We start from the raw sequence: 11,003 nt of genomic DNA, 5'->3' as shown, positions 1-11,003 counted from the left end.
ATCCTGCTTCAGAAATAATTTAGTAATTTAGGACCATTAAAAAGATTAGTATGCACTTACTGACACTGAAATTTTTTATCCAGTGTGTTCCACTGTTTCACAAAGTGCAAATCTTCAGCCTTTAGTGCAAAATTATATATCTCAATATACCTCTATTGCATTAGTGCAAAGCTGACATTTAATTACTGCTTTTCAAATCAAGCTTTGCTCTGTAGCAGCTGACTACAGATGCTGGACTTAATTGTGCTGAATTGTACCCTGATGCAAGCAGCAAAGACTACATGACTGCTTCAATAGCCAGAGGTAAAAAGCAGAAAATGAGGCAGAGAGTAGAAATGGGAAGACCAACATAGATGAATTTGTGTCTTCCTTTAAATGGTTCCTTTTTGTTCTAGTCATTGCTTGCAGAAACCAGCTACAACCTCTCACTGAAGAAATCACATTTTTCACGTCTGTGACTTGCTCACGCCCTGTTCCCACACCAGTACATTTTATCAGTGTGTCAAGAATTGCCTGTTGCACTGAGTAAAGGCCTTTCCTTAGCAGGGAGGATGAAGGAGTCCTTCCAGCTGTTGGGATCCTGGTCTTACAGACCCTGTAGGCTGGGATGGCCAGAGGTCATTGCAATGCTATTGTTTGTACACTCGTGTGTGAGTGCACACGTGCACACATGGATGTTCATCTTGCAAAACAAGGCTAGTTCATATTTGTAGCATCAGTCTGCCGGAGGGGTCCTGGGCAACAATAGCCATGGGCTAGGTCTGTTTAGCTGCAGTGTTTGTATTCAGCTCTCTGCCAGTAGTTGTCTGTGTAACCACAAGGTGGAAGAACTGCTTTATTTATGGTGCCTTCTCAGCTTGCATGAAATGCGCACCACTGTATAGGCAAGTTTTATTGCTGTCATTATTTAATTGTCACAGTACATCAATGCCCAAGGGCCACTTTCAGGACCAGAAGTCTTTGTGTTAAGTGCAATATGATACAGTCCACAGGTCCTGCAAGGAGCTTCCTGCAGACAGACCCCTGGGCCACACAGTGCTTTGGGAGATCACTGTGAGCTCTCTGCAGAGAACAGCTATACTGTGAGTCCCCTTAAGAGATCATCACGTGGGGAGCTCCATGGGATCCTGCTCAGATAGAGCAGCTGCATCTCCAGTGCTCTGACAGAGTGTTCCAGGGACCAACCACAACTGTGACATACTTGATGTCCCCTTTGCCTGCCACCCCCATGCTGTCGCTCAGGCTGTTTGACAGGTGCTTGTTAGATGTCCCTACAGATTTATTTATGCAGGTAGATGGGCTCTAGAGGTGGTAGCAAGGTCACTAAGTGGAAGGTCATGATCTGAATGTCAACTGAGTACAGACATAAGGATGACCTTCAGGAAACCCTGGGTAGACAACAATCTTGAAGTAAATTGTTTGCTGCTAACCTAAAAGAGACAGCTGCTAGCTCCTTTAAGCCAATAGCCAGATTCCACTGATTTCCACAGAGCTAGAATTTCCCTTGTAGTCTGTAATCAGGAGACAATCTCCCAGCTTGCCTGAGGAACCCCAAGCAGCTGCCAGTTACAAGTGGTGTTCCCCAAGGTCCTACACTGGGGCCAGTTCTGCTTAATATCTTCATCAAAGACATCATCTGGTCAAGGGGGTGGAGGGAACCCTCAGTAAGTTGCAGATGACACCAGATTTGGTGGGAACGTTGATCTGCCAGAGAAGACACTACAGAGAGATCTGGGCAGGCAGGACCAATTGCATCAGGTTCAACGACTGTGAAGTGCTCGGCCCTGCACCTGGTTGTTTCATACCTGTGCCCATTTGGAAAAAAAATTCCATTTCAAAATCTAAAATGAGCTATCCAAACTACTAATTAAATAGAATACATCAAAGGAAGTAAGCTTAACTTCTCCACCAGACATAAGTCCAGAACTGAAATGCACGAAAGCATTTCCAATATCATTACTGGGATGTGAGAAGTTAACTGAATATTTTGCTACTGCTTTGCACAAAATGTTTTGAGTCCTGAACTCCTGTTATGACTCACACCCCTCTTTCTCAAATTTGTTCACCCAGGTGCTCCTAGAACATAATTTTATACCATGTATTTATGGCAATGCTTAATAAGGTATCTAAAGTACTGTACAACACTGTACCTTTAACGAGCCGTGCTCCCAGCTGGCAGCATTACAGCAGTGCTTTCTCAATAACGAGGAGCCTGATTTCTGGCTCTGATAAAAAAGACCTTCTATATAACACACACTTTGTGTAGCACAAAGAGTCAGTGGCTAAACCCTGATCTTGTCAAAGAACAACAAAACTGCCATAGGAGTACTGTTTCATCCTGCATCTTCACATGAAACCTCAATATTTCAAGTAGAAACAAAAGGTAACGTGTAGTTTTGCAATGAGAGCAGCACTATTGATTCAGAAAAAGCTCTGTAATAAAACTACCTTCTGTTTGCTAAACCATGCCATGAAGAGGACAAATTATGACAAGTTATGGTAAAATTATGCAGAGCAGCCAACAAGGTCAGACAGATACTTACCACCACCAGTCTGTGCAATATGGGCAGTTGAAATATATGCAAGTAGAATGGAGTGGTTTTACACCCATCCCTGAGATATGCAGTGTTGGTGACAGCTGGCCACAGAACTCCAGGTTAGATTGATAACGGCTGGTTCTCAGCTGACAGCCTGCAAATTGTTCCTGTTCATGATGAACCAACAGGTGAGTATTTCAGCAAGACTGAAAGGCCTACAGCTAATACAAGGTTAAAGTCTCTGTACCATCTAAATGCTTCCCATGTGCTCTCTTCCAGCTTCTTTAAGCTTTCAGAAATCTTCAGCATGTTTATTTTTTAATGTTAAACCCACTCTCCCCCCCATTGGTTATTTTTCAAGCCCTACTAGTTTTTCTGTTGCTTATCTAACTAAATCCTGTAAAAAATTATAATAGAGATAACAAAACCAAATGTTTTCATATCTCTTGGAATTAAGAACTAGCTTTTACTTATATGATCTGGTTTTTAGTCATCAAACTGTTGACCTGGAGCCATTGTTTAAAAATAAAAACAACAACAAAACAACAAACAACAGTGTTTGGAACATTAAGGAAAAAAGTGCTTGTCTTACAAATAGTGATGCCAATTTCCCTTAAGGGCCTACAGACTAGTAACCAGATACATATAGCTCTGATAATGGACTAATTTACATAAAAATCGCCGCCAGCTTGGTTGTAACATTCCCCATGTGGAAATTGGCCAGGGATGGAAATCATTGCTATTAACCTGAGAGCATTTACACCTTTGCAGAGACAGCTTTTGGCACAGAGCCTTAATTTCATCTAGAATTTTAGAAAGCATTAGCTAAAATACCTTTTGTGCTGCAGCTACATTGGACCTGTATTTGGGAATGGAGACATACCAACAGAAGAGGCTGTTTGGTTTTCAAGTGAGCAAATCTGACCTGAGACTGGATCCCTCTAGTCCAGCTGGAAAGTTCTGATGGTACTCAAATAACAACGTGAACATTGGACTTCTACATCAGCTGTTGTTTTTCAAATCAATGTTTGGATATTGAATTTGAATAACCTCATGCACACAGGGCTATGGAATTACATTCCCCTCGTGCACACAAAGCTGTACTGGTGGGGGGCACACAGAGTGAGGCTGAGCTCTGCCTGTAGCTGCATAGCTTTTTCATGCAAATTAAACATGTAATACACTGACATTTCTGCATGCAGTAATTATCATGTGCATACTTGAAAAGAAAATGCTGTACATGTAAAATTCTGCTTTTGATCCTGGAATAGAACTGATTTCTGTTTATTTCATGGATATTTGAAGCTCTTGCTGAATAATTCTGTGATTCTTTCAATTTTGATCTCTTGACAACATCAGCTTTTAAATCCAAACTCTTTGTAAAATACCTTTTCAGCCACTGTCTTTTTGTTTCTTCTGGAATTCTGAGCAGAAGCAGAAATTCATCAAGTAAATTATCTTTCTGGCTTTAAAACCAAAGCTGAAACCTGAGCTGTTCTATTTGGTATGTAGTGAATGGGTTTTGATTTGATTTTTATTGTATTTCATTCAAACTTTATTATAAAACATCTCCCAGGGACACTTGCATGAGAAACACTGCAAGTAAAACAGCATTGTGTTTCCAGTCTCCTATTTTTAAAGGTTATTGTAACATTTTTGTCATGCTTGCTTATCTCCATAATAATCCACAACTGCAGCAGTCAGGTCATGGAGCTAGATGTCTCTGTAGGTTTTTCTAATGGATTTTTTTTTTTCCCCTACTACAAAAGGGTTTCAATGTGTCATTAACCCAGTGCCCAGCACTTCTGCAGTCAGACTGTGGGCTGTCCCCAGGCAGCTATATTTCCAGTATTTTCTGACTCCAGTTTTGTCTCAGCTGATTTACTGACATGGAATTCGGTGTAGATTTGAGATCTGTCAAAAAACTATCATGGTTTAAATTGAGCGGATGATCTTTATGGATGGTTTAACAATGGTTTTATGTTGATCCTAATAGCTGGTTCCTGTAGAATTTATCCACCTCTATTTTTCAGTGGAAAGATGGTGACTTTCAGCAGATGGAAAATTTCAGGTTTGGATTCAGGCTGTACATATAAAAGATTTTCTTGATATCTCTTTCTTCATAAAAATTGCAGTTTAAATTCAAATTAGGTATAAATTACAATATATTACTTCTTTTTATTGACTTTGATTACTATTTATATCTCAGTCCCAGAGAAGGCTTTTTAAAATACTAACATTTAACAGACTTGGTTTGATCCTGCTTCTATTTCCATCATCGGCCAAAAATCCTGCTGGGTCATATCCTCTGAGTAGACATCCCTGTGGATCTCCAAATGCACTTTATTAAATGCATCCAGTAAATCCAGTAACAACAGAAATATGATTAAATACACAGTGAACACATGTCTCCAAAAAAAACAAGTTATAGCTTCACTTTGAATTTTTATTTACAAAGATTTACTTTCCTTGTGAAAGTAGGCCATATAAATCTTTATCAATATTTACTTAGCTCAGCTAGGGAAATAAAACAGTAACTACACCCTGATCTGTGCAATATCAGAGTAGTACAAACACATTAAAGTCCTCCTTAAATGCAAGTGGACAGGATGCTGGCCAACAAGGAAGAGCAAGAGAGTTGCTAACACGCCTGAGTTTTACAGACACATGACAAGAGGCTTAGCAGCCTTTAGCGAACATTGCTGTTACAGCAGCTTGCCTGAAATAAGAAACAAAGAAATCAGATTAAAGACTGAGCTGCTTAGGGCAGCAGCATTAGTATGGCAAATTTCCTGGCAAGGGAGCCGTGATTTTGGGCATCAGATGGCTGCTCCATGCTGCAGTGCTGGGTAGCAGTGGATTCCTCATCCCTTCTGAAAAACACAGAACAATAACTGTCAGGAAGGTTTTATCATCTGTGAATACTGGAAAGAGGGAAAATTTCCTGTCCCGTGGTTTTGCTCATCTGCTATTTGGCATCTTTGTGTAAGAGCCCAAGAAGCCATCAAGCAGTAAGCTATTAATGCACCGGCTATGACAAGGCTTTGGAGCAATTTCAGCCTTTGTACAGCCTTTGAGTGTTTGTCCCCTCAGAGCTGGCGTTACAGTGGGCTGGCTCCAGAGCTGAGGTGAATGCTGGTGCATCAAGGCATGCTTTGATGAGTGAATTTTTAAGTGGCAGTGCTGGCACAAGCAGCTGCTGTGCCACACATCCCTCAGTAAGCACTTGTTCTCAGTGCCTCTCTCTGTGTTGTGCTGGTATAAGCAGTTTGTAGCTTTGTGGCAACATGGACTACAAAATGATCTGGCTGCAAAATGCTTTTTCAAATCCTGCAGATGAACTACAGGTCTTTTTTATGGTCATTTAGGAGTTCTGACTGTAACATGAGTGAATACCTTAGCTGGCTTCAGCTGAGCCTGATAATTAATGAGAGCAATGAGCATGTAACAGCTTGGGCTTCAGCATGGGCTGTCCAAGCCAGCTAGAGATCACACTGAATTGCTCCAACAGCTGGCACCTGCACTATTGAATCTTCACTGGTAATCATTACATCTGGCTTGGGTACATCTATTCAGCTTAAAATCACATCTCACAGCAGCAAGATGGCCATAGCTTTGCCTAAATGGACGTGTGTTCCTGCTGACAGAAGAAGGGAGATGAAATCAGACACCTTTAAAAGTCACTTTTCTTCTTACTTTTCTATCTTCTTACCTTTCCCTATACACTTTATAGTGTACCTGTAGAGTAATCAGGTAGTTAAGTGGGCAACACAATCTCAAAATGTGTCATTACTGAAGGATGCTCAAGGAATAAGAAAATTAAGTTTTACTTAGTTTTATTTAATTCAGTAGCTGATTAAAGTAGATGCCACATCATTTCAGCAATATTGTAAAACCCTTTTATGCATATTCTGTAGGTGACGCCTTGGATGCAGCAGGGCCTTTTAGTGGCTAGTTAAATCAGTCACAGATTTGTTACAGAGCTCCCCAGGGAGCTGAAGCTTTCCTATAAAACATCTAAATTTGGGACTCAGTTACCCAGTAAATCTACTACAGTTCTGCAAAGCACTGTCTCCTTTTTTTTGCTTCACTGCAACTGTGTCTAAGTGGCATATTTTATTAAATCAGATCTGCTTTGAGAAAAATACAGTTCATTCATCCTTCTAATTACTACTGTTCAAATTTAGCCTCAATTAGTGACCTCTCAGTTTGCTGAGATTCGTTCTGCCTGTGTACAAGTGAGATTGGCTATGAAGGTACATGTAATAAGCCCTACATTCCTTCTTCTATTTAACACATCAACAATTATATGTGTGGCGTTGCTTTTCTACGAAGGAGTAAATAAAATGCCCTTGTTGGCTGCAAACACCCAATCTGTCCTTTCCCAGAAAGGCTCAGTTTCTGAGTGCTATGGACAAATGTTACCGAAATTCAAGGAGGTGAGGGCAGTGCAACAGTGTTACTGTTCTACCACTGTATAACACTTTCTGATATGTGGATCTCGATATAACATTACAAAGATGTGAGCCACTCCCTCTAAACACACGGATACAGACCTACAAAATGAGTGGTGATGTACTATTATAACTGTTTCACATGGGTGAACCTGGGGGTAGAGACCAGATGCCCAAGACAAGTAAATGCAGCAACTGAACTGAAAACACACCCCAGAGGTTCAAATTTCCAATCAGTGCTCTAGATACAAGATCTCCCTGTGATCCTCCTCCTCATACTGGGAAGCCTGGAAAAGCCTATTGAATGGGTATTATAGCTTTTTATGTTTGGATTCAGCAGTTGTTTCAGCCACATTTGAAAGGAATGAGTCAGGAATTTGTGTATGTGGGAAGTGGTTTCCTCTCACATTACTGCATGTATGGATGAGATACTTTTCCTCTACTATGAAGTTGCTGAATGAGAAAATAAAGTAGTGCAGCTGACTGGCACTTCAGTGGCTGTACTTGGACCCTGATAATGAAAAGCCAATGGCCTTGGGAGGCTGGTTTGGATAATGCATCCCACAGTAAAGATGGTGAAATCACTTGTATTATTATAAAGAACGACTAGAAAAGGACAAAGTGGGAAAAAAATAACAGTATTAAAACCTGATAAATTAGAGACCCTGGTTTCAGCCAGGTTTCTTTAGTAAAGCCTGGCCTGGCTGAAAATGCAGGAGGAAATCTGACTTTAAGACAGGAGCTGTAATGCAATAATGAATACGCCTCCCTCTGTGCTTCAGGCAGTTTTTGTAACAACCAGTGTTGAGGAATCAAAGCTAATGATAATGGCTTGTGCCTGCAGTCATTACAGCCGTGGCACACACAGTATGTGAGGCATTTAACGTCAAACTCAGCAGCACCATGCAGCGAGGTGGCGGCAGGGCTGGGTGGGATGCAGGTCACCTCCCAAGCCCGGCCACAGCCACAGGATCTGCGGCACTGCAGACAGGCACGCTCCATCTGGATGAGAATGAACAGCAGAATTTGGGCTGGGGCTAGAACCTGCCCAAAAATGAGTGTCCACAAATCCAGGGAGCTGCTCTGATCTTCCCTTTGTCCTTCAAAGTTGGTTTGATGCTGGAGCGATAGGCTTCTCTAAGGTCTGGAGATGGTGAACACCCTGAGTGGCTGTTCCCAACATCTGGGGAACTGAAGGAGAAACAAAGGAGTTTCAGGACTGGTCAGATAAGTGGACTGAGGAAGAAATGGGATTAGGGGAATAGAAACAGAAGAGACTTGCATAAAAATTTTGAGAAAACTCTGAGGAGAAAACTTTGAGAAAGAAGTTTGGGAAAACTTCTGAGGATAGCACTACAGCCACCAAAAAGTGGGAGAAGGAAGAAGACATAGGGGAGTACTAAAAGATTTCCCCATTTATTCCTCAGCTCAGCAGGGAATTCAAGGATCTTTTTGACCTCAAGCCCAGAATAGTTCAAATTATTTGAAGACCAACACTTTTTTAAAGTACTTTGATGAGCTAGGCAGAAGACAGAGTTTCCAGGTATGTTTTATAAAAAGAATCTTACTGCTGTTAGTAAAGAACTTCTAAAAATAATGCTATACATATGTATATAAAATATATAGGACATTGTGGAACACTTAAAGATAAGGTTTGAAGGTAATTCCTTAGGCAGTGTAGAGCAGCCTGTCAGGAGCCACAGCTCCACACCATGCTGGGTCCCTCTGCTCCAGGAATACAAACACACAGCCACAGCCTGGCCTGTGCCGTGGGTGCAGCCAGGGGTGATGAGTGAATCACTCCATCAAACATCAGGCAGGGCAGTACACACTGAGACATTCCTCAAGAGAGAAGGAAAGTGTACCTCTGCTTACTTTCTATGAATATTTTTGCCATTTCCAAGTATTTGCTTTGCTTTCAACCTCTACACATCAAATGATAGTAAATTGCAAATGTACTAGTTCCAGCTGAGCACAACTGGGGGTGAAATAGCTTTCCTTTGAAGCTGGAGCTACAGTCCACTTGAAAAACTTTAGGGAGAGCTACAGACATTTGCAAATGAGAACTGAATTTCTGACCAGGTGATTCAAAGCTTTCTGATTCATGAAACTTATTTGCAGAGGAGCTACATAATCCATTAAGAGAGCAGCCAGTGAAAGGGACCACCCCTGTAGCTAAGACAGCAATCACTGGGTAAACAGCTTATTAAAAGAATATAATTACCTTCCAAATCAGCAGAAAAGCAACATAGATCTTTATAAGTATATCTTAACATAAAAACAAAATTATTCTAGGTTCTATTCATTTTTTCACTGATTGGCACATGATCATGGATCTCAGTACACATCTCAAGTAGAGGGAAAAAATAGGATCAGGATCCAGGGCTAAATCATTATATTTCTGAACCCTCCCTAGGAAGAGATGGTGAGGATCATTCATCCCACCTTGGCTCCACCACATGTTGTAACACTCTGGGAGCACTTCCCATCTCTGTTGTCAGCCTCTTCTATTGATGCTTCCTCAGCCTCTTACCTGGAGTATATTTGGGAGTGCTGGTAGAAGAGCTGACAGCTCTGTGTACACCAAAGCAATTTTCTTTTGGCAAATCAGGGCTTTCTGAGTGGCAGTGGGTGTCTGCTGGAACACAATACAGACACTGCCCCATAAATTTCCGTATTGCAGGCATGCAAAATGCATGTGTGTGTTTTTCTGTTGTGGGCAGGGACTGAGACACAGTCAACCAACCCCAGCAGTGCTGTGTGAAGATGAGTTGTCAGGTGCATGAAAACAGACATGAGAAATCTGCAGGGATCTTTATGACATCAGTTATCTATGGACAATTTCAAAATAAAACATAAGCTGGAGTTAAAAATTGAGAGCTTCAATTAGCTTTCTGTAGCATCTTATTTTTTTTTTGCTTTATGCCCTGTGTGCCACGTGACCAGATACCATTCCAACACTTTTCTTCATGTGTGGGAACTAGTGAAGTATGACAGCATACAGCTGGGTCTGTATGCCTCATAAGAGGAGAAAGGGCTTGGCTACAGAGAGTGAATCCCTGGCACATGCTATTAAAGTCTCTCTAGTGCAGAAAACCCAGATGTTGTCATCTCTCCATCTCCCCCAACTGTGACTGTGAAGTACTTCAGCTCTTCAAGTGAAACTCTGGTTTATCCTTTTGCTTTGTAAACCCCCACTTAAATGAGTGAGGACTCATTTAAGCAGTTGGTAGCTTCCAGCACAGCTTGCATTTTAGAGTTATGGATGATGTAAATTCAGCCTTGATGAAGCACTAAACTGCTGCTCAGATGGAAAGGAGCTGCACTAAAATATTATTTCAGTGAAACCCACACTCAGTGGAAGATAGAGAATGCATACTCTGTAGTTTTTTTTTCTTTTTAATTGGGTTTTGTCCTAGCAGAAATTTAGACTCTTAAGAACTGTCACAGCAATGTGGGATTACCTGTGGACGTAGCAGACCTGCAGATTCTTATACTCTCAGAGGGATGTTGGCTGAGATCTATAGCTCTCAATAAGCATGCTTTCCACTTCTGCCTACTTTCAAGTACTGGTTTGTCACTGTAGTCATCCCAAGGGCAGCCTAGGAACTGCATAGGGCCCACATAAAATTAAGAATTTAGTGCCCCCATCCTAGGTATTTAATAGAGAAAAAAGCATAACCCTGCTTGATAAGTAGTGCTAGATATTCTGACTTGGGCAGAAACAGACACATGAGGGTCCCCAGTGGCAGTCAGACCCTGTGGGCAGCAGGAAAGGTGATGCTCAGTGCATGTGAAGGAAGGTCACTTGGCTGTGCTGCATGAAAAAAAACCTGTTAACTGCCCAGTGCAGTTCAAGCTTGCTGACTGAAGGCCAATGTATAAAATATATGTTATTACTCTCCTCAGTTATCAAGACAGTCCTTCTCAGAGTATATACTTTTCTTCCATCCAGCTCATTAAATATCAGTCTTAAAAGCAAAACAAATGAAGTGAGAAAGCAAAAGCCAGC

Source organism: Cyanistes caeruleus, chromosome 11 (assembly GCF_971803275.1).
Source record: "Cyanistes caeruleus chromosome 11, bCyaCae1.hap1.1, whole genome shotgun sequence".
Classification (NCBI taxonomy): domain Eukaryota; kingdom Metazoa; phylum Chordata; class Aves; order Passeriformes; family Paridae; genus Cyanistes; species Cyanistes caeruleus.
Note: the sequence above shows the minus strand (reverse complement) of the source record.